General features: G+C 40.4%; 1 protein-coding gene across 1 annotated transcript in view; it reads left to right on the forward strand.

Moving 5' to 3' along the window:
• Positions 1 to 1088: 1088 nt before the first annotated feature.
• The window catches only part of ppp1r16b (protein phosphatase 1, regulatory subunit 16B), a 69230-nt gene continuing 44736 nt past the window's right edge, over positions 1089 to 25582 (forward strand). The window contains exon 1 of the mRNA XM_058054677.2: positions 1089 to 1269. The gene's annotated coding sequence lies outside the window, so the exon portion shown is untranslated. The remainder of the gene's footprint in view (positions 1270 to 25582) is intronic.

A 25582-nucleotide genomic window follows, 5' to 3' on the forward strand; every position in this document is an offset into this window, starting at 1 on the left:
TGTATTCTGGAAAAGGGTCATGCGAGTTTAAAAGAGTAGGTACGATGCTGTGGAAGAGAGGCAATATATTGTATGCTGTATTCTAGGTAATTGGGAGTCTAGGGTTTTACTGCCCCACACAGATGAGAAATGACAGGGAGAGTCGGCCATATGGTACTATTTTTCATTCATTCATTCATTCATTGCGGGGGGTGCTGTAGCCTATCCCAGCTGTCTTCGGACGAGAGGCAGGGTACACCATGGACTGGTCACCAGCCAATCACAGGGCACATATAGACAAACAACCATTCACACTCACATTCATACCTATGGACAATTTGGAGTCGCCAATTAACCTAGCATGTTTTTGGAATGTGGGAGGAAACCGGAGTACCCGGAGAATGAGATGGCCGAGGGTGGAATTGAACCCTGGTCTCCTAGCTGTGAGGTCTGCGCACTAACCACTAGACCACCGTGTCGCCCGTACTATTTGTCAACATGTCTATTTTCAACACATTGAAAGCTTGCGCCTCCGCAGCCACACAAACTTTTGCGTGGTATCTTTATGTTGAATATCACATATTTATGAATTCATACTGGGCGGCACGGCGGTCTGGTGGTTAGCGCGCAGACCTCACAGCTAGGAGACCTGGGTTCAATTCCACCCTCGGCCATCTCTGTGTGGAGTTTGCATGTTCTCCCTGTGCATGCGTGGGTTTTCTCCGGGTACTCCGGTTTCCTCCCACATTCCAAAAACATGCTAGGTTAATTGGTGACTCCAAATTGTCCATAGATATGAATGTGAGTGTGAATGGTTGTTTGTCTATATGTGCCCTGTGATTGGCTGGCGACCAATGTTGTGAGGAAAAGCGGTAGAAAATGAATGAATGAATGAATTAATTCATACCGATTTATGTTGAATGAGATGCTGTTTCTGCAGAAAAATTTTGGATGATTTGAATTTATTTTTTTTAATAAACTCAAGCTGTAGCTTCTATGCAACACATCAAACAAGCAACTGGTGGTGGGGGTTATTAGGATAGGGCCCCCCCCCAACGTGCACCCTGCCACACACGGCTCCTGCATCAGTCTCCTCCTCCCGCCTCTCAGCCCCGCCCGCTAGGAGAAGGACTACACGCACACACTTTTCGAACACACGCACACACATCATGGCTAAGCGGCTCGGTGAATGTCCATTATAACATAACGGAACAACTTTAACCCAACGGGATTCCACCGACCTCTCTGCGCTTCTCTCGCCCGCATGCGAGCGCCTGTTTCCGGCCTGAGGTGAGTACAGACAAGCGGACGTGTTGCCAGCCTGGAAGTGTACACGAGAAGGGATTTCCTTTAGGAGAGGAAAGAAGAAGACAGGCATGTTTTCTAGCCTCTTTTCTAATTCTTTTCCGAGCAGTTTTAGCTGGTTAGCAACACTTTTGAGCGGCTTGCAAGGCTGCCGAGCGTTTTGAATGGACCGTCTCAGGCGTCTCGGCTGCTCAGCCCGGGTGGAAAGGTTTGGGGATTAGCGGCCAGGCTTCGACATCCTCCCCTCGGTGGAGATGTTACACTGCTGTAACCTTCCACATGGTCCTCCATACTTTGCTTACTGCTGGGACATTGAGTGCAACTACTGCAGTTTTAACTTGTTGGCAGCGTTTGCACTGTTTCTCTTTTTTAGTGGCTAAATGTCGATGTGGTTTTATTGCTTTTACATGTATTATTTTTTAGGCATGACTAGAATTGTGCCTTAGAACCAATTAATGATGTACACGCATCAACCTTATAAGAGTCACGTGGGAGCTGGAGCCTATCCCAGCTAACATTTATTTAGTAATCAAATATTTTTGAATTAAAACTTAAAATGGTGATTATCACTCCTATGTATAATATGATATGAGGCTAAACCTTAATATATTTTTATGCAGACTAAAGTTGGTTAGCGAGTTACAAAACTGGAGTAGTTTCATGAACTTTTTGCACTTCATTATGTCTCCCGAAGCTGCAGTGCGGCAAAGAAAAGGAAAGCCATCGCTATGGAAGTAAAAATTAACATAAAAAGCTTGACTGTTGTGACCATTATTAAGGATAAAGACGATTAAATGATTGAAACACAAAACTCAAAACTAGGTGTTGTTCTTTTACTCACCTATTTAATCTTTTCATTGCTGTATTTTGTATGTACTTCATGTGTTCTGTGTACAGTATGAGTGACATGGGAGTTAATTTTGGTATCATTTAGCTTGATTTACATCACAGACTAGGAACTGAATTCACTCGTAATTCAACTACCTGTATAGTAGTAAAATAACATAAACCCTGCATTATTTTTAAATTAAATATGACAACAGATATTGATTACATACATGTCCATATTAATGTTACAATGCGGCCAAGCCCTATTCATAGTGGAACTGTTCACACATACAGTACATACACACACTACACTGATGGAAACATCATTGTCTGTGTTTCTCCCACTTTGTGATGGTGGGTGCCATTCCCGCCAGGCTGCGGCGGGTCTTTAAATGTTTGATGTGCAGAGCAGTCCTGAGCTCTTTTTTTTGCCAGCTGTTCTTCAGAGAGAGTTTCCGCCAACGTGCATACACATGTTCTGCTTGTACTACTTTTTCTTCATCACCTGCAGCTTAGTGTAGGTATCCTATCCTAACATCTACCAACAAAGCATCCGCATGGTTGTTTAAGGAAGGATGGTGGTAATTCTGAGAGAGATCCATGAGATCCACCAGCTGTGTGCAAGACAAACCATCTGCTTATGAAAAGAATAAACATTTATCATTCTTAATATGTTGAGGATGAATCGTGTATTGTTTTGGGTTGCTAGTAATGTTGAACTGCTAACATTTACGAGGGAGAAAAGCTTTGACACGGTTGAGGAGAAGTTGTTTGGCCTCGTTTATGGTGGTTAATTGCTTCCAGAGCCCACTATGATAAGTGAATTTCCGCAAAGTACAAATCTTTCATTAGAAGACGAACATTTTTGTTGTTGAGGCATAGAAAACCTGTTGATTACCTTCTAAATACTATTTTTAACACTATTAGAGCCCTCCAGACATGAAATAACACCCCTATAGTTGCTTTTACACCCATGTAACCCAATATAGTAGACAATATAGTAGATAGTATAATAAAAGATAAGCCTTATGTGCCAGCAATCAAGTCTGTCTCACCAAACATTACAGTAACATTACTTACACCCCGTGACCGATGTAGGATACTAGGGCAAGGCAAAGCAAGTTTATTTATAGAGCACAATTCGTACACAAGGTAATACAAAGTGCAGGTACTACATATCATGTCTGAATGTGTCTTTTAAATGCCTTGAATTTGTATTTTAGTTAATTTAGCCATTTTTATGCTTGAAAATGCTTCAGTTAGGTAAATACATTTGCTTAAATATGCATAGTTTTTAACTAATATGTCATATTCAAGCACAAAACAGCATGATTTAAAAGGATTTAAAAAAAAAACAGAGTGAAGCTGTGAAATAAAAAATAGGACCAACACTTTTTTTTTTTTAAGAGCCATTTTTGGACACTTTCTTCCAGTGGGTCTCATTTCACTCTCTCATTTGTGTTTGTGTGAGTGGAAAAAAACCTCAACAGTAACTTGGAGAGGAGTTCTTCACTCTATTTGCATATTGCTATTTACATTCTTCTGTTTCCATATATTTCATACTCATACCAAATAGAGCTGTAGTAGTAATTTTGTTTTGTGTCTTGTCAGGCTGAATTAACGATTATTTTCTTATTCGCTTTTTGTTTCAGAGGTAATAGGTCTGATTTTATGGATAAAATAGTCACATTTGAGAAGCTGAAATCAGAGATTATTTGCATTTTTAAGTAAAAAAAATGATAAATCAAACACCAATATAGTTGTTGATTAATTGGATGACTGATTAATCACCAATTTAATTGTTGCAACTGTAATGGCTTGATTACAATGACAAAACTTACATATACAAACTACAAATCTAACAACAAAGTAAATACAGAAAATCAATACAAAAATCTAAAAAAAAAATCAAAAATCCATGATAACTCTGCCATACTTTCATTGTGAAGCTTACTTTGTACTGAACAGGAAGTCACAGTGTGCATGTTTTTATGCTACGTGCCAGTAGGGATGTTGCTGTTTTCGTTTTATGCTGCTCACCGATGATGATGAAGTTAAAGTGACAACATGGACCACTTTTTCAGAGAAATGACCCCCCTGGGTCTCAGATTTTATGTCAACAAAAGTGCTTGATCATCTGTATGGACGTCGGCAACTAGTGATGATTTTCTTAGCCGACTAATTTGAAGTTTGGTGTTTCGATTAATCGAGTAAACAGTAAGGCCCTAGATCAGGGGTCTCAAACTCAGTTTACCTGTGGGCCACTGGAGCTAGGGTCTGGGCAAGGCTGGGCCGCATCAGGTTTCCCCCCCAAAAAACGCATTTATTGAAAACAGATAAATATACAAACTTTTTCAGTGCTTTGGTGCCGATTTTCTACAATAAAAGCTCTGATAAAACATTCCACTGTTCTCAAATATCTTAATTTTTATTTTTCTGCACAAAATAAGATGAAAAATAAATAAACAAATCAAGAATAAAGAAAATCAATCAATCAGTAATAAATAAATATAATAATAATAATAAAACGGCAAATAACAAAAACTTAAGAAACCACATATAGTTGGTGGGTAGACAAATTATTTTTTTCAGATTAAAATGAACAAAGCATTATTAGAGCCCTGTAGACATGACAAAACACGACTGTAGTCATATTTATACTCTTTTTATTTACAACATATTGCGCAACTGCAGGGTCTTGAGACACATGCTAACTCGCAAACTAGAGAGCTAGCGACCTAAACGGTAGCCTTCAAGTTATTTCCTTTAAACTTAAATAGCCAAAAACTTACCACTTCCACACGGATAGGGAGGATAACTATTAACAGTTATTTAACCGTTAACATGAACATTAATCAAACGTAATAATTTTTTCTAGGTACATGATACCATACAGCATCCATATCAAACTTGCATTAACATTAAACTTTCATATCAAGGCGGGGGCCTCAAACTAGTGTCCTGCGGACCACATTTGGCCCACGGGCCGCGTGTTTGAGACCCCTGCCTTAGATGGACCAAATCAATATGAAATAAAAACAAACAGTATAAGAAAAGAAGCAAAAATGTCCATCACTGGAAATTTGAAAGCCTGAAATCCAAACAAGGATGCAAAAAATAGGACTAATTGATTACCAACAGAGTTTAACTGGATAATCATTAATAATTGATGAATTGATTAATTGTTGCAGCTCTAGAAAGGATCTACAGAAGCATTTGCATGAATAATTGTCCAGAGGCGGAGTCTGTGTTCCAGCTTTTGTTTAATCTGCTTCTGCTGTGTTGAACCTGACAGAAAGGAAATCAAGTTCCTGTTCCGTCAATCTCCATCGCCATCAATCATCATTAGCAACACATTGATGACTCGCAGCCTTGCGTCAAGGATGTGTCCGAGGTGTTACCAAGGGCCTGGAGAAAATATGTTTTCCTAGCACTTACATAAGCAATATTTCATCTTGTATTTGAAAAGGTTAAAGCGTGAGGCTGTGTTTCAGCAAAATGGGAATTTGTCTGATGTGTGAGGCAGCCTGCAAGTCCTCACTGCTCTGCTGCCTCCTGAAGTACTTTTTACCCTAACTGATGTTTAATTATTCTGCTGCTCTGATTTGGCTGCTGCCCATAAAATATTGATGCCTGTGCCGCCTCGTGTGTTTACCCTCATGCGTTTGACGACATCTTTTTTGCAGTTAGTCTCCACAGGAAATCCCATCCTTCCATCTGCAAACCTCTTCATTGACCGCCTACCGGTTAAGTCCTCTTGGCTGAGTGGCGAACAAGGCTGGGTTTGCTTGCTTACTATGGAAACACGATTACACTAGATCAGTGTTCTGATTACAGCTCGCAACCAACAGCCACTGCCTGTTAATCTTCCGTTCTGATAGAGAGACAGGAAAATCTCAGGGCAGCTACTCAGAGGTCCTACAACTCCACCAACCTAGTTCCTGGCTATTTGTGGAACGCAGCTCTACACTTGTCCCCTTTATGTTGATTTAAATGTGTGAAGGCCCTGGTGAAGTTTGGATTTGTGGCCTGAAAGCATAGCAAGATAAAACCAAGTGCTTGGCATTTAAAGGACAGGAGCCTCTAAATTACCCCAGAATGTGAGGTATTTGGCTGATTAGGTACTTAAGTGATAAGCAACTCCCTTACTTGTACATTTAACCTTCTGTGTTGCGTGCAGGAGAAAAGTTTGTTGCTTAAAGTTAAAAGGATAAACGGGTCACTGAAGGCGTTGTTGCCATTCCCATCCAATTACTTACTGGTGTTGTATGTTTGTAGGAACAATGGCAGCACGTTGTTTTCATCTTATGCACTCATATTTGTCTGTTTATGGAGGTGAAGTGTTCAAAAGCAGGTGCACCGCACCTTGATGTCCGGGCCAGGTGGCATGTAAGGAGATCCCCTGTGTCTGGGTTGCCATATGAATTTGTTTTTCCCAAATTCTGTATATTCAGTTTTCTTCTTTTTAGAATCCCATTTTTGCATTTTACACTTATTTTTACCAGCATTACAAGTGTGCTTTATGGGTTAATTAATAAAATGTCTATTGGTTATTTGCAAAAAAACTGATATTTATTGATGCAATACATTAATGTACAATTTTGCCCAGTAATTGAGAAATGCATGTAGCCAGGCTAACTTTTCTTATGGGATGTCAGCCTCTGCAAACATTGCCACTACAATATCAACAAAATGTAATGCCTATGCTTGTGATTAAGGAAGATGTAGTCACATATGCAATTCCAACTGCACATGTAATCTATTTTTTATTATTTTGTCTGCACAGACTCAGGAACAATGGCGCTCTTATTTTGAAGGACGGTCATGGAAGTGTGTTCTTGTGTTCTGTGTGTGTGGAGAATGTCTGTTCATCACTAAGACGAGCTGCGGTCAAAATTAAACGTGCTTCTCATATTATTTTTTTTACTCAGAACCTGGATGTCGTCTGCGGACATTGTAAAACGTTCTACATTAAAGCCGTAAAACACAACATGATGAAAATATACTCATCCAGCCTGAGTCGCACACACAACCACACAAACGTGCTTAGGCCTGTTACTGTAATGGATATAAAAAAAAAACCAGTTCAGTAGCTAATGAGCTACCTGTAGCTCCTAAACACTTTTCAATTAGCTCTCCAAAGACTTTATTCATTTATTATCAACTCCTATACCCACTAAATAAGAAAGTGGGGTTCAGCAGTAGTCCGGAAATACGGTACTTAAGAGCGCTTAGGCGTGTGACCAATCACTGCGGAGTGGGCGTGTTCAGAGGCAGGCCATGGGTGGAATAAGTTAAAACAGACTGTTTTGGTAATCCAAGGAAATAGAGCTGGAATAGGTGCAGATTCTGGAAGATCTATCAAGTTTTCTTTGGGGGTTATTGTGTGTAGCTGCTTTATCGGAGTCCACAACTCAATACAAAGGTCTGAAAAATGAGAATAACAGGTCCCCTTTAACAATACACTACATAAATGTGTGTGTGTAGGTTTTTTTTTCCTTAACAGAGACCATCAGGGTCGTGTAGCATCGCTGGGAAAGCGCATCTTTATATATATATATATATATATATATATATATATATATATATATTCTGCATTATATGTTGGTAGTGTATTGTCTGTTTTTATGCACCTGTTGTGTTGCTGTGTATGTGTAGTTCTTTTGACACCGGGACTAGGAATTGTGTGTGACGCGGTGACCTCAGGGATTCCTGGCTAATATGGTATGCCTCACACAGGTAGCCCCACTACACTTGAGTACCATCGAGTGGCTCGATGATGGAACAATGATGACATGACACAATCATTTTTTTCTCAATAAAAAGCTTGAAATTATTGAATATCAGCCTCAGCTTGCTCAACTAAAATAACCCCCACTAGCTTCCATTCACGCTCTATCAGAGATTCTGCCAACTTTTGCGTATATTTATCGCCCTTTCAACCTGTTTAGGTCGGGAGGGGGATGGCTAGTGTTTGTATCCACCATGATTGAAATACTCATTCATGTTCATTCATTCATTCATTCATTTTCTACCGCTTTTTCCTCACGAGGGTCGTGGGGGTGCTGGAGCTTATCCCAGCTATCTTGGGCCAGAGGCGGGGTACACTCCAGACTGGTCGCCAGCCAATCGCGGGGCACATATAGACAAACAACCATTCACACTCACATTCATACCTATGGACAATTTGGAGTCGCCAATTAACCTAGCATGTTTTTGGAATGTGGGAGGAAACCGGAGTACCCGGAGAAAACCCACGCATGCACGGGGAGAACATGCAAACTCCACACAGAGATGGCCGAGGGTGGACTTGAACCCTGGTCTCCTAGCTGTGAGGTCTGCGCGCTAACCACTAGACCGCCGTGCCACCCTCCCACACACGTTTTTATTGGCTAATTCTGGGGAAATATTTCTCCATTCTAATGTTCCTTCTCACTTTTACAGCATTCCATTCACAACAGTGGATTCTGTTTTTATTGTGAAATTCCACAATTCTGTCCGTGATTCCCTGAACGTGGAAATCACAGGACCCTACCTATACTTACCTATATAAGCAATACCAGACAATAAACCACAGGTGTCCATGTCATAAAATGGGATATTTAGTGCACAGAAATACACAGAGTTACACAGAGTTTTTCTAAACCATGTGAGCCAAACCACTAGCTAATAATTTTTTTTGTGTGTTTTGGTACACCCCCCCCTGGAGTGCACAACTTGTGTCCAGTCTTCCTCACATTAGGACTCAAGCATTTCGAAGTTTAAGGAAATGTGTGTTTTTGCTGTATTGAATGATCTTGGCCAATCAGAGACTGGGAGGCTGGAGTGAACAGGAAGTGAGCTCATAGTTTAGGTCCTACATTCTGTTCAGGAAAGTGTTTGAGCGATGGGGGGGCATTGTCAAGCTTTTTTCCTCACATTGTTGTTGGAAAGCTCAGAAGACTCCTGTCTCTCTTTTCCTGGTAGCTCACATTCTCATGGACCTCTCGACTGATGTCCATGGAAACACAAGTTCATCACATTTGAAGAAGACAAAGTGTCGGTCAGCCTGTCGCTGACTTAGTGATTTAGTCTAAATGAATCAAAAGGAGTGTGTTTTCCCCTAAAACGGTAGTCTACAGATTCTTGACATGGTTTAGTTGTGGCGAGGAAGCAGCGCTGCCTCAATCAATGACTCTAAATTGTCACATGGTTACATGAGTTTGAATTAAACTTTCTATGTGCATGGCTGCAATAGCTGATAGCAATAGCAAGGCTGAAATAGCATGACCCAAGGTTTAATAGAGAGCCCTGCTGTTTGTCGTTTGTGCTTATGTTATTATGTAGTTACGTTCCATGACGGTGCCTGTGGCTGCAATTAGTATGTAATGTCATTTGTTGTGTGCACTTTTATTCTATGTATTATTTTCATCTCTTCTGTCATGTGCTTTTATTGTGTTCCCTCATCATTTGCATTTATATTTGATTGACTACAGAAAATAAATTGCTTGCGGAAGGAAAAATAAGCCTGTTATCTGTACCTATCAACACGCAATATTGTATTGGAGGTTGGAAAGGTCAGCGTTACATTTTGACACTTTGTGGAGGAACATTACCTTTTAAGTCTTTTTGCTTTCGATCAAGTTTCTCACTGTCATTGACTCATTGTCATGTCTGGTTTACATCTGCAGCCATTGGTCTACACTTGGTCACATGATCCCGTGCCTGGTAGTGCCTGGTCTGGCCTAAGCTGTTTTTCAAATGTGTGTGTGTGTGTTTGTTTGTTTCGATGATTAGTGGTTGCAAGAAAAACAGTAAAACAGACATTCCTCCTCATAAACACACACTCTGCTTTGTTTCCACCATTTTTTTTAATTTGTGTGTTGAGTGCTTATCTTTTATTTAAAAGACAGGGTGTCTTTGTAACTGCAAGTTGTGTCTTTTCAAATATTGATCACATGTCTGACTGCGTTCTTTGAGGGATTCTTTACTAAACAGGCAGAAAGTACTTTAGTGTCTAGATCAGCGCTTCTTAAAGGGGAACTGCACTTATTTGGAATTTTGCCCGTCATTCACAATTCTTATGTGAAACATGAACACATATTTCTTTTCCCTTTTCTGTGCATTGTAGCACAAGAAAAGAGTTAATACGAGCTAGCTAGCAACGACCGTCATCTCCGTCACGCTAAAGCCCTCACAAAAAAAAACAAAAGAAAAATGCCAACAGTGTTCCATTTACATAACTGACTTGTATATTTTATGTAATTTTTTTGTATAGTGCCGATTACAGAAGAAGTCGTTTAAGGATATTGTAACTAGAGCTGCAATTAATCAATAATTAATTGATTATCCAATTAAATGGAAAAATCAGTACTCATCTTTCAAGAATAAAGTTGGAATATTTAGACAAAAAAAGAAAAAGTTGTAATTTTCCAGGATATAATATAATTGTGAAAATAACTTTATTTTAGTCACATTAAAGAAAAAAGATGTTCTTAAGTCGTACTGTGATGACAACCAATACAACAAATAAATAAGTCATTTTCTGAAATTTTGGTTGTGGATATTGTGTTAATGTTATGAGAATAACGTTTTAAAGATGAATACAATTATAATGTTAGGGGAATGGCAATATTTGGAAAATTACAAAATAACTATAGGCCCCTGCATCCTTTTTATTTTTCATTATGTGGTCTTCAGTGGACACCAACGACACCAATTCCAGTGGGTGTTTTGACAGGTCACTTTTGGCTTTAGTTATGCAGCAGTGTTTGTGAAAAACCGTTGAAAGCATTTAAAAAAAGCATTAATATCACCCGTTTACATTTGTTATGCCAACATGTGCATTGAAAACTCTTAATAAACACCTGATGACAGTCTCATGACAGAAGGCAAATAAAGGCTTGCACGGCACCACAGAAATACTACACACCAGCATGGTGTCGCTACACAGTGATTGATCGCACGCTGACATCTTGGAGCACCTTCTTTCCTTTGTCATTGTAACGAGACAAGGGAAATGGCGTCTGACTTCATCTTTGGGAAAGAGTCAAGACTCCCCGCAGGTTTCAAAGCCGTGCTCTGTTGCTTTGCAATCTTTGCATCTTTGACCTTCATCTTGGAGCGATTTGTGAAGAAGTAGCCATATCATGCATTGTACGTCTAGACTTTTCTTTGCTGCATTTTGCTGCAATAGAAAAGACAGCGATCAATGCGCTGCATTGTGTATATTGAAAAATCTATTGTATTGTCTTGATGCAACATCCCGGTAATACAAGACAGAAGAAATACCTTCCACTGTGTGAACAACACACACAGAAAAAGTCTATGACTATGTAGTCAAAAACATGCTAAACACACAAAATATGTTTTTCTCATGGCCAACGAATCACAAACCTGACTTTCCGTGCAATCTTGCCTTTGTCATGTGACTTTTGGCACTAATCTTCCACCTTGCAGTTCCACACACAAATGCACTCTGATTTACATGGTAATTATCATATTACTTTTGAATGGCAGAGCGTGGATGTGTTTTGAGAAGGTGAGGCAGTGATGCAGCACTTCAACACTTCCATCTCCCATCCTCGTTCCTCTCCCTGGGCGTCCTCTTGGAGGACGTTTTTTATTTTGTCTGGATGACTTGTCCTAGTTGGCAGTGGGCTCGCTGCTGTGGAGTGAATTTATCTTCTCTGGTGGAGCCTCCATTTAAAGAGCTCAGGTCATCTCCATTCTGGGACGTTGTCTCCCTTGTCGCAACGATCCAGGACACACAGAGATGGCATGCAGGAGCCAGGTGTTGAGATATACCAGCAACTTTTACAGCTTCTGTTGACATTCTCCGTGTCCATCAGTTCCTACGTTCCTTCGGATGAATAATAAAACCAGGCTGCACGACATCACGTGTGAGACAAATGCGATATTTGTTGTGCAGTAGACCTCATGCACGGTTGTACTACATCCTGCCTGACACAGCAGCACCAACAGTAGCACCATTGTGCTGTCTTCAATCCGCTATTTAGATCTGAATCCAAGCAGATCTCTGTGCATGCCACAAGGGGACATGATTAGTTGTTGTTAATTATGGTGTGAATGAAACCGCTAGAGCAACACCACACAGGACATTAGGTGCATCTGTAAATGGAATTTGGGGCAGAGGTGTAGTACATGATGTCACAAACAGGTGTTCATTTTTTTTATCACTAGCCATCTAGGGGTGCAGCCAACGATTATTTTCTTAGTTGATTAAGCTGGAACTTGTTTAGATTAAATAGTTCAGGCCACAGCTTTTACTTAAGTTGCTGGGTATAAGGTTTTTATTGGGGGGGCGGGGTGAAAAAGGACACTAAATAATACAAAACCAAGCTGTGCAAAGGCCAGAAAGCATGCATCAATATTTAATATTGTCCAAAAGTTTACGGGTAAACAAGTTTTGAGTAATTCCCACTTCAGCTCAATATGGCAATAAAGATCATTATAGGATTCATTCATATTCATTGATTCAATTGCATTTCAACCAGATGACGTAGCATGCATTATACATCTATCAGTTAGCAATAAAAAGAGGCAATTATTGAAAAGCAAAGAACAGCCGAAATCAAAGTAACACAATAAAAATTTAAGCCAATGACACCACTAGTCATTTATTCATTCATTCATTTTCTACCGCTTTTCCTCACAAGGGTCGCGGGGGGTGCTGGAGCCTATCCCAGCTGTCTTCAGGCGAGAGGCGGTCCATACCTATTGTCCATACCTATGGACAATTTAGAATCGCCACACACGTGGATAACATACAAACTCCACACAGGGATGCCCAAGTGGAGAATCGAACCCGAAATGTGGCCTACATGTTAACCACTCCTGGTACTCTGATTGGTCACTTTTAATACCTGCTGTCTCCAGGTCAGAGCCCAAACTCCTCACCTGAGAATGGGAGAGTGCGTCTCCTCATACATAACAACCAAATACAGTGGAACCTTGGTTAGCACCATTAATTCATTCCAGAAGGTCTGACTCTCACCAAAATGTACACTAACCAAATAAAACAAATATTGTAAATCCAATATTAACTATACATTTTTTTTATAGTTTTATAATTATAGTTTATATAGTTTAACACTAACAAAAATGTCACCGCAATTATAAGAACAAATTGGCAGGGTTATAAAAAAATGAGCAAATGCAACTTTGTGAGGTCACTATTCTTTGGAGTCGCCAATTAACCTAGCATGTTTTTGGAATGTGGGAGGAAACCGGAGTACCCGGAGAAAACCCACACATGCACGGGGAGAACATGCAAACTCCACTCAGAGATGGCCGAGGGTGGAATTGCACTCTGGTCTCCTAGCTGTGAGGTCTCCGCGCTAACCACTCAACTGCCGTGCCGCCCCACTAGTCATTTAGTCAAGTAATAATAAATCAACAAAAAAGTAAATGAAAAAAAGACATTTCCACAATGGAGTTCATGGCACGATCGGTGCAATCAAACAAGTAACTTTTCCACACAACCTACACAAGATAGCGGCTTTAAATACCATAGGTGGCAATGGTGAAAGGTGTGTGCAGCTTACCGCGTTGCTGTTTTATCCATCAAACACACCGGCGAGCGCTGAGATATCATTGTTGCCGCACATCGTCGACGGCGAATCAGGAGGCGATTGCTACTGTGGTATCTAAGTGTCATGTGCCAACGGATACGCGTCACCGTGTTTAGCCACATTTTCCGTCTGTTTTCCTTCTCTTTCATTGCCGTGTTGCTTGCCTCTTCAATCTACCCGCGTCTTTAAACACCTGCTTCCTTCTTCGTCCTGTGTGTGGGCGGCGTATGTGCGTTGGTCACGTAAACGATTCTTTGAAGCAGAGGAAAAAAATTGAATCGTTTTTGTAATCAAGGTACTCAAATTATTTGAATAATCGTTGCAGCCTTAGTGTCAATGAACGCAGGCATGCAAACATCGGCTTTACCGCCGTTCCTTGATCTTATCCAATCACCTGTCAGTTCTCTGCCAGGATGCATTCACGATCTTTCAAAAAGACGCATTTTCAAAAACGTGGATATTAAATGGGATGACTAAGAAAATAATAAAGTATTCACATTTGAGAGGCTGAAATCAAAAGATATCAAAAAATGATTAATTGAACACCAAAATAGATGTTGATTATTTAGATCATTGATTAATTATCACTTCAGTGATTAATTGTGATTAATACTCCAGGGTATGATGCCCAATTAAGATTTTTGGTTAAAATCTGACCCTTTTTGTGGTTGTTCACATTACCAAAATAATGCGACTTGTAAATGTGAACACCGGGAAGTGATGTGCATGGGAAAAACATTACAAAACACTTATTGTTGTGTATTTACAGAACATGTGCTCTCCTTGTTGTGTATTTTTTGCAACGGGACTCAACCAAATGGTTCCACGGAGTAGATTTAAGAAGAAAGAGAAAGCAAAAATGGAAAGAATTTGGGCTGTGGCAGTTCACAGAGGACTTACTGCGATGTCTGTTGAGAGGAGCGAGTGGGTGGATGTCTGAGCGCAGGAGTGGAGTGATGTGAACCGCTTCACTAACTGTGAGTATCTTTATCCAAGTCTCGCATGGCAAAGCACGCCTTTTGATGACATACAGGTCGGATATATGTGACCGGACCATTTAGACTGCAGTAGGTTGGATACATGTTGGATTTACTGTATATCTACATGCCAAAGAGGCCTGAAAAACATCTGAATTGTACTGTTCACACTGACATGAAGAAATCATACATGTCACGTATAAGCAAAAATAATCATTAATTTGGCTCGGTCAACCATGATTGTGTTTGTGTTTTCATGGCGGGTAGTATATGGCGATGTGGTGATAGGTGTATAGACAGATGTTTTAATGGTGTTAAATCTGTTATTGTGGAATACTTTACTTTGCTCAGTGTACCGGAGTGGAAATGGTACGATTGTCCAGCTTGACACTATGACACTATGGCCCGTAGAAAAGGGGCATGGTTTAAGATGGAAAACACACCCATACATAAACAGCCACCACAGTGTCAACACAAGGTCAAAGGAGACGCCTTGCTTCTGACGAGCAAGCAGTGAGCTTTTAAAGTGGAGCATTTAAAAACACTCACTGGAAGACTGTGTAAGCATCTTGTTTGTTTTTGCTCATGTAAAGTGTACACCTTTTTTTTTTTATAATACATGTCAACCATAATGAGGTATTTGTGCCGCAGGTCAGGTGGTGTTTATGCAGAGATGCTAGGTTGTTCATCCCAACTCTTGCATAGAGAACTGTCTTGAGGTTAGTACTGAAGTGTGAACTTAAATTTTATCTTCCCATTAAGTGTCATAAGAAACAGCAATGCAGCACCCAAGAAACTATAAATACAGCATCTCCATGACTGTAGCTCAACTTTGTATGATTTATGTTCTTCAGACAGCAACCTAGTTGAGACTAAATCAATCAAAACACTTTGATTGTCCCGCCTGTGCCCTTGTTTGATGGCAGCCATGCTTTTCATCCAATCTTGCATACATTTTACACATGTGCTTGTCAGTCCCCTAAAGGTGTTTACCAAATTTTGTGGTGAGTTGCCTAAACACCTTAAAGTTACAGTGGGTGTATTGTAGGGGTGCATTGAGTTGTTTTAGGAATTTTGATTCAGTCTGACTGAGAAGGTTGAAATTTGGGGATTTAATAACCACCCCCACCTTGTAACAAAATAATAGTAGAGTTGAGTTTTAATCCTCAGGACTGCGGAGACTGTTGATATTTAAAAAAAAAAGATTAAAGACACACCTTTTTAATCAGGCTTTTAACTAATACTTTTAAACTTTTCTTATGTTTTCATCTTTTTAGTCCTATTTTATGCTCTTAGTCTTCAGCTTTTAACTCCAGTGTTTCCTCAGGAGGGGTCCTCCACACTGGGGGCTGTGTCGGGTCTGCTGAGGGGGTCCCCATCCTTGGGTCCCTTCGACCGGGCCGGCTGGGGGTTCCTCCCTTTAATGGGTGGGGGTCCGCCCGTCTGTCGGAGTCGGGGGGGAAGGAGGGGCTTTCTTTTGTTTCTTTGTTTTTTCCTTTTAATTGTGGTAATTGTTTTAATTCTGTACAGCACTTTGTGTTGCATGTCTTTGCAGGAAAAGTGCTATACAAATAAAGTTGATTTGATTTGATTTGACTTGGCAAAGCCCATGTTAGGCATCAATAAAGTCCTGTTGTTCTGGCAATCAAGTCTCAAGTGCTGGTATTATTGTTTCTCACTTAACATCTAGTGACCAATGTAGAATACTCCATATGACAATATCTTTGAATGCATCTTCTGAATGCCTTATATTTGTATTTACTTAATTTTGCCACTTCTGTGCTTGGAATTGATTTAGGCAATAAACATGTTGTGTTGTTATTATAACAAAGAAGTGCCCGTTTAAGTCGACATTGATATAAATTTTTCTCAGTATCAAATGTAAGACACAAATGGGACATTTATCATAAAATGTTTCTGCATATGTGGACATTTGTTGTGGCATTGCAAACTTGTGTTGTGTGTGGGTTTGAAGTTTGCAGACCAAGCATTGAAAGAGATCCACAGCTTAGAGTCGAAGCCCCTCAACCTTCTTGGAGAATACACCCACTGATCCTCTTTTCCCTAAACTCTGTCTTCAAAAGGGGAACTTTTTTTTTTTCCCTGCAGGACTTCATTTTCCGAGTGAACAAAAGTCCTGTGGCTGGACTGCAGCTTTTTGCATGTTGAGAGCCTGCTGTCCTGACCTGGGTGCGGTTGTTCCATCTGCTCCACACACGCAAATCCAGCTGTTTGTTGATATTTACAGAACAAAAATATAAAAAATAAACGCCCTGACCTTAAATTACCATGAGCTTCCTGCAGCATGCTACCACTGCCTACTCTTTTATTTATTTTTTGAGTTTAGCTTGTCCTCTCCCTGTCTGGATCCCTTTCTCCCCGTTGAGTCATTTCCCTGCCTAATGATGGTCGGACTGGCCGGCAAAGGCCAGCGCAAACAAGGCTGAGACTCAGCCAGCCTGCAGTAAGTGTCACTTCTAATCGGAGGCGAAAGACGAGTGTGCGGTTTGGCTGCAGTGTGCACTGGCGGAGAAAAAGATGTGCATGATATGAGTTCATATTTTATGACACCATAAAACTAGAAAGGATGAGAGTGTGTTCTATCAAAATTTATATCTTTTTTTCTCTGCAAGACGGCTTCTGCTTGGCAGTGAACGAGGTCTCTCTTGAGGTTTTGTTCACGTAAAATAACGTAGTGTTTCCCTCAGGAGTCCTATGTATCTGTGGCATCTGAGTTACGTATGTGTGTGTGTGTGGGGGGGGGTTATGACATCATTATATTTGCATAATTGGTCATATTTGTGAGTGGATGGGGAAAATGGAGGTTTTTTGTTTGTGTCATAAAAAATGTGAGACATCGTTTAGTTGCCATCTACTGTATAGAGTTGTAACGACAAGTCAGACAGTCCAATAAGCAAAAATAGCCAAAAATGTATTTTTAACAAAAGGCTCACAAAGAGAATGAGAAGGCCATCTTGTCAAAATAATGGAAACTTGTGTCACGTTCATGCAGTCTACACAAGCGTTTCCTGGCAAAGGTGTAATCCTCCCCCTTACACTGTCAGCCATTTGAACCAGACCTTGAAACTGTCACAGACTTAATTTTGTGGTCAATATCAGCACTTTAATGAGGGCATTCGGACACCGACATAGCATCATTTGCAAACAGAGTAGCTTGTACTTAAGCCTCACTTCAACTAAGTGGTACAGTTCGATACATATAGTACTGCACTTCACAGTTTCTGACTCAAACTGTCCCACTTTTCAATACCTCTTTGTTGGGATTAGATTGTAATGGTAAAGGTCGCTTTATGCTCCTGCGTCTAGTCAATGGCTTAGGGTGTCAATAAAGTCACTTTTTGCTCAAGCGCCGTCAGTGTTGCTGAGTTTTGGAACTCTGGTACTCTGATTCCATCCATCCATCCATCCATTTTCTATGCTGCATATCCTCACGAGGGTCGCTGTGCTATCCTATCCCAGCTGACTTCGGGCAAGAGGCGAGGTAAAACCCTGGACTGGTCGCCAGCCAATCACAGGGCACATATAGACAAACAACCATTCACACTCACATTCATGCCTACGGATAATTTAGAATTGCCACACACGTGGATAACATACAAACTCCACACAGGGATGCCCAAGTGGAGAATCGAACCCGAAATGTAGCCTACATGCTAACCACTCCTGGTACTCTGATTGGTCACTTTGAATACCTGCTGTGTCCAGGTCAGAGCCAAAACTCCTCACCTGAGAACGTGAGAGTGTGTCTCCTCATAACGACCAAATACAGTGGAACCTTGGTTAGCACCATTAATTCATTCCAGAAGGTCGGACTCTAACCAAAACGTACACTAACCAAATAAAACAAATATTGTAAATCCAATATTAAGTATATAACAATTTTTTAAATAGTTTTATAATTATAGTTTACGTTCAGAAAACCATATAAATGCATATAAAAAAACAACAAAAATATCACCGCAATTATAAGAACAAATTGGCAGGGTTATAAAAAAAATGAGCAAATGCAACTTTGTGAGGTCACGATTCTAAATCACAAATATGTGAGGTTTTGACTGATTTTTGACTTTTCCCTTGTGACTATCCTTAAAAAGGTATCATTCAACAACCAACTACTGCACCAACAGTGATGCATTTATTAAGCAACAAAGACGGAATTGTGGGACACTGCTGTCACTGTGTTTGCCTTGCAGTGCCTCTCAGACCTCAGAACACAAAGCACCACAACAGTTAACTACAGTACCACGAAACAAAGGGAATGAGCTGTTGATAAAAAACTTTTATATAGGTCATTCACACTGTGGTCAACTAACTTGCAGGAGCAGTTTATTGCTTGTGAAATGATGTATTTTTCCATTTTTTTTTAAATATATGGTTGGGACGTCTAAGTATTCTCAGTAGAAAGTGAGGTATCGCTGCATCACAAACATTTTATATACAGTGGTATTAAAAAGTCTCCAGCCCCAACTTCAACTTTGTCACTGATTCTTGAACACTGTTGGCAAGAATCTACTGATATTGACTGGAATCCATGCCACCTTCAACTTGAACAAGATCACCAGTATCTGCACTGGACATACAGCCCCACAGCATGATAGAACCACCACCAAATGTTACTGTGGGTAGCAAGTGTTTGTCTTGGAATGCTGTGTTCTTCATCCACCATGCATACCGCCCCTTGTTTTGTCCAAATAACTCCATTTTAGTTTCATCAGTTCACAGCACCATATTTCAAAATGAAGCTGGTTAGTCCAAATGTGCTTGAACATTCCTCAAGAGACTCTGTGGCATGTGTGCAGAAAAGGCTTCTTCCACATGGTTCTGCCAGAATAGCTGAATAGTTGAATAACGATGTATAATGACACCATCTGCACCAAGATCCTGTTGTAGGTCTTTGGGGTTGATCTGTGGGTTGAGTTTGACTGTTCTCACCATCGTTGGCCTCTGCTTATCTGAGATTTTTCTTGGCCTGCCACTCCGGGCCTTAACTAGGACTGTCCCTGTGGGTTTCCATTTACTCAACCATGTTTCTCAGAGTGGAACCCGCCGGTTGAAATCTTTGACCTAGCTTTTGTATCCTGCCCCTAAACCATGAAGTTGAACAATCTTTGCTCTCAGGTCATTTCACAGTTGTTTTAAGGCTACCAAAGAGACGATGAAACTTGCAATTGGCCACCTTAAATATTCTTTCTCATGATGAGGCTAAGGTTCAATGTGTTCAATTGTGTTCCAATAATTAGTGCGACGGTATTCACATCAATAAGTGTGCCCAAATTTATGCACCCGCCTACTTTTGTTTAAATAATTATTGCACACTTCCTGTAAATCCTATAAACTTAATTTCACTTCTCATGTATCACTGTGTTGGTCTGCCATATGATATTTAACATTGTTAACATTAACATTATCATTGATATTTAACAGTTAACCAACAACCAGTGATTTATAAAGAAAAAACAGGGGTGTCCAAACTTTTTCATACCAATGTAAATACTCTACTTTTGACTTGAGACAAATGTTGGCCACTTCAATACATCCATCCATCCATTTTCTAAGCCGCTTATCCTCACTCGGGTCACAGGGGTATGCTGGAGCCTATCCCAGCTGACTTTGGGCGAGAGGTGGGGTATACCCGGGACTGGTTGCCAGCCAATTGCATGGCCACTTCATTGAAAGTTTTAAAAGGCATGCGTTAAAAATAGACATTTTTATGGCCCTATCAATTACTCACGTTTTTTTTTTTTACAATTTGCCTGTGGTCCCGGAAGGTAACGACACGAAAAGCCGGACTCTACTGTATATGGTAAATTGCTCTAGGAGCCAAATGACTTCCATAAGGATGATGAAATTTCCCAATGACCTCAATCCAATGAGCTGGATGAGATTTGAGTGATTTGAAGCGGATGCTTGTATGTTATATTCTGACTCTCTCTTTGAGGTTGCCGCAGGAAACATGATGGCGTAGGAGGACATGACAGTTAACAGCAATGCACTGTTTTGATTAAGGATTTTGACACAAAACCTCATTATAGTTTGAAGCCATTTCATTTCCAACACAAATGTAATAAAGTGTTTGGATGGAATAAATAATCTTGTTGTTACCTTCTGGAGGACATCTATGAAGAAATCCATTCGTCCATCCATCCATCCATCCATCCATCCATCCATTTCTTATACCGCTTATCCTCATGACAGTCTTTGGGCGAGAGATACAGGGTACACCCTTTACTGGTCGTTAGCCAATCGCAGTCTATGAGGTAACCTTTAGTTTTATTGGTCTTAGATTACTGAAGTAATTATTTTTTTGCGGGCTGCACGACGGTCGAGTGGTTAGCGCGCAGCCTAGCCTCACAGCTAGGAGACCTGGGTTCAATCCCACCCTCGCCCATCTCTGTGTGGAGTTTGCACGTTCTCCCTGTGCATGCGTGGGTTTTCTCCAGGTACTCCGGTTTCCTCCCACATTCCAAAAACATGCTAGGTTAATTGGCGACTCCAAATTGTCCATAGGTATGAATGTGAGTGTGAATGGTTGTTTGTCTATATGTGCCCTGTGATTGGCTGGCGACCAGTCCAGGGTGTACCCCGCCTCTCACCCAAAGACAGCTGGGATAAGCACCAGCAACCCCCGAGACCATCGTGAGGATAAGCGGTAGAAAATGAATGAATAAATGATTGAGTAGTCTGGTCACTAGGCGTGTTGCATTGATTAGATGTAGATTTAATTACCTTAACACTGCATGTAGTCAGCCACACCAAAAAGTTGTCATCCCATAATGTGTGGAAGTGGTAATTTTTTGGCTTCTTATTTGTCCATCTTTCCCACTTTCCAACAACATGCATGTTGGGTTAATTGGTGACTCCAAATTGTCCATAGGTATGAATGTGAGTGTGAATGATTGTTTGTATATGTGCCCTGTGATTGGCTGGCGACCAAACCAGGGTGTACCCTGCCTTTCGCCCGGAGTCAGCTGGGATGTACTCCAGCATACTTCTGCAAAAATTGGAAAAAAAAAAAATAAAAAAAATAAATGTATGGCAGTATTAATCTGGCAGCCGCAGCTGCTTGGTTAGATAAGAGGATTAAATATTGACATGGTCTTAAAAAGTCTAAAATCCAATCATTTTAATTTAAGGTCCTAAATTCTCTTAAAATCTCACAAAATGTCTTCAATACGATTTTTAAAGGCCTTAAAAATGCACCGTAAGCTGTTACTTATTTTACATGATTTGAACCCTGCGGCTTAAACAATAATGTGGTTAATTTATGGCTGAATTGGTTTCAGTTCAGGAAGTAGTGAAGGGGACACGACTGCCACGTTTTGAAGATGTAGCGATCATGTTTTGACTTGACAAAATATTAATTTTAATGCAATGATAAATGGGTCGTAGTGCAAATAATGACTGGTGTATACAGATGAGTAAAGTCACATATCAGTGTATTGTATTGGGTTGTTAAATAAATAAATATGATTGCGGTAGTAACAGAGGCAGTGATGGAAATATTGCACATTTGCATTACGCTAATGACCGGACACGTTGTATGTTTGATTGCAAGGTTTATAGTGTGTCTTTCTGTGTAAATATCCCACAATACTACGCGGTCTCAACAAGTTCGCAATAGAGAGGCTTCCGGTGCTTCTAGTGTTAAGCATTTTGTATTCCGATCTGAAAGAATTGTGAAGAAATTCAAGTAACCTTTTTTTTTGCCAGCATGGATGTGAAATGGGTCTTAAAAAGTCTTAAATTTGACCTGTAACCAGACTGCTTAGACCAGCTGTAAAAAGTCATCGGTTGATAATAAATTTCTGCAACATTATATTATTGGCCACTAAATTGGATTCATTATGATCTTTAAAAAAGGCATAAAAGTACACACAAATTATGGTCGGTAAAAAAAAAATACTTTTATTAGTAGTCATTTTCCTTATGTCTCTGGCAAAAGTAAATGTGCAAGCAATGATTAGTTTCTGTTTTGAGTTCAGCTACAAGCGCTGATGTCAATATCAGTCAGCGAGTCTGTGGGGTGTGGAGATAAGCGGGTTCCACAGTAATGACTTCCTGTAAGTGTGACCCAATAGTTTTGGTGTTCCAGTATACATCCCTAATGGATTGTCTGGTTGTCACATGAACATACCTTATTGCTTTGACTTTGAAGAGTTATGTACATTGTTGTGATCCATTTTTTGAATGCAAATAAACAGGATGATGATCAGAAAAAGAAAAAAAAGTTTCAGGCTGCAGGAAATGCTGGCACAAATGTTGATGAATGATGTTTATCATTTGACCTGCTTTTTCATAAATAAGCTGAATCCAATGGAGGCTGTTCCTTTCCATCAAAATGTGCAATGCAAAGAGTGAGCATTCCTACGTGCGGCTCGGGAGCTGATTGAGGTCAATCTGTGATTTGCAGCCTTGGCCCCCTGGGGGAGCGGCCGTGATATCACCGCAGGGCTTTAGAGCCCCTCCTGGTGTTCATAGCTTCACTTTTTCTTTGCCTCCTGTGATGACGTCACGGCACAATACTCGCTGCACTGCCGTGGTTTTAAAAAACTTCTCTTAGCAATTTGCAAGTCCATTTGCATGGAGCTAAAAATAATTACTCCAGTTTTGCCTGGAGAGGCGCAACGGGTATTAGGGCCACACTGAAAAGAAAAAAAAACATCCAGCCATCCCATGTTTATTGCGGTTAATTGGTCCCAGACCCGACTTAATTAAATTTCCGCAAAGTAGGATTTCTTATATAGAAAATTGAATATTTTTCTAGTTAGAGCATAGAAAACGTTCTAAAACCTTCTAAATACACTTATGTAACATTATTAGAGCCATCTAGACATGTAGTAACACCCCTATAGTCACATTCACACTACTATTACCCAATATAAATGAATGGTTGTTTGTCTATATGTGCCCTGTGATTGGCTGACGACCAGCCCAGGGTGTACCCCGCCTCTCGCCCAAAGACAGCTGGGATAGGCTCCAGCACCCCCGCGACCCTTGTGAGGAAAAGCGGTAGAAAATGAATGAATGAATGAAAAATTTAGATTTTTTTTCTTATCCACAACTCGCCACTCCCCCTCAAAAACAACGACATGAAGACGGTGATGTGTGAAGTGATTTGTGACATGTGATTTCCTGTTCCGGTGTGCGGCTGTGAAGCGTCTGCACTGTAGTGACGGAAATACATGCATTGATGCTGAGACCTAACATCACATTGCATTATAGGCTGCCTTTTGTTCCATTAGCTTTGCCAGCAGAGTAAGTAAAATTCTAATTTATTGTTTTCAATTCGACTAGAAAGTATAGTTGGATTTGATTTGTACATTTTCTGGCTGCAATGTTAAACAAACCTTATAAAAGAAATGGGCTCGATGTCTGCTTGATGGCATATGCAAATAGTAAAGACTCCTTGTGGAAGTTTCTGCACTCCACTTGATAGTTTTTGTATGGTAATATCTTTTTTCCCCAAGTGTCAGATAAGGACTCTTTTCAATGAAAACCTGTAAGTTATATTTCAAAGTCAAGTCCTTTTTGTTTGTTCCTTCTCTCAGTGGAACTTGCTGTTGTCGTATGGAAAAAAAGACTACATTGCCCCACTTTTGGAGTTTATCTTAGACGTGTCGCGTCCAGGAAGTGGTTAGTCTTTGTGAAGGATGGTAGACGGACGGGGGTGTGTAACACCTCACCAGCTCAATTGAAACAATCAGAAATCATGTTTTCAGAAGAATGGAAACAATATGAGCAAGTTGTGCAAAACTGACACATTCAGACGCATGATTCCAGTAATCCATGCCCTTAGTCTGATGATCTGTTTACAAGCTCTCTTCTTGTGCATCTTCAGAAGAGGCTTCCTTCTGAGATGACACAATGTAGATCAATTTGATGCAGAGTGCAGCATATGATCTCACCCTCCACATCTTCAAACTCGGCACACAATGCTGGCAGGACTCTCTTTGGTGGAGTATGGCGAGGCCTGTTCTGAGCGTAAAGCACTGTACGTATGGTCTTGGCTAACATACTGCAGCTCGTTTTCAGGGTGTTTCAATCTTCTTCTAGCAACATGCAATTGAGGTGTCCAATTGTCCACAGAGGGCCACATAGGTAAAAATGAAAGGAAGCATGGGCCAATGTAATATTTTCATTAATTAATTCATTTTCTTACCGCTTATTCTTAGCCGCGGGCGTGCTGGAACCTATCCCAGCTGTCTTCGGGCGAGAGGCGGGGTACACCCTGAACTGGTCGCCAGCCAATCACAGGGCACATATAGACAAACAACCATTCACACTCACATTCATACCTATGGACAATTTGGAGTCGCTAATTAACCTAGCATGTTTTTGGAATTTAGGAGGAAATCGGAGTCCCCGGAGAAAACCCACGCATGCACGGTTTTTCTCCGGGGACTCTGGAGAAAACATGCAAACTCCACACAGAGATGGCCGAGGGTGGAATTGAACTCGGGTCTCCTAGCTGTGCGGCCTGCGTGCTAACCACTCAGCCAGCTGTTTGTTTTGAACAGCAAAAAAAAAAGTTTTCAACAATGTAAACTTTCTTCTTGTAATTTTTTTCCCTCGTATTCATTACTTTATTCCGCTTTTTCTGGAACCAAGTTTAAATTTGTATTAATTTATTTTTCATAAAATCATGACTCTAAGAAGAGTGTTCCTTTCCTTTGATATTTCAACTTTATGCTATCTCACAATATTACTTCATTCTTAATAACATTCTAAAATCTGTCAAATTCTCAAACTTTCCTCGTCCAATAACATTTTTTTTCCTTTATATTTTGGTAGTTCTTTGCCAGGAAGTGCCATGTTGAACTTGACCGGTATGAAAGCGTGTGACAGCAAAAATACCAAATTTAACATACCCGCTTCTCGGGTTGGCCGATACTTTTTATA

The sequence above is a fragment of the Doryrhamphus excisus genome, linkage group LG18, assembly GCF_037039965.1.
Source record: "Doryrhamphus excisus strain RoL-2023G ecotype Guam linkage group LG18, RoL_Dexc_Guam_v1.1, whole genome shotgun sequence".
Classification (NCBI taxonomy): Eukaryota; Metazoa; Chordata; class Actinopteri; order Syngnathiformes; family Syngnathidae; genus Doryrhamphus; species Doryrhamphus excisus.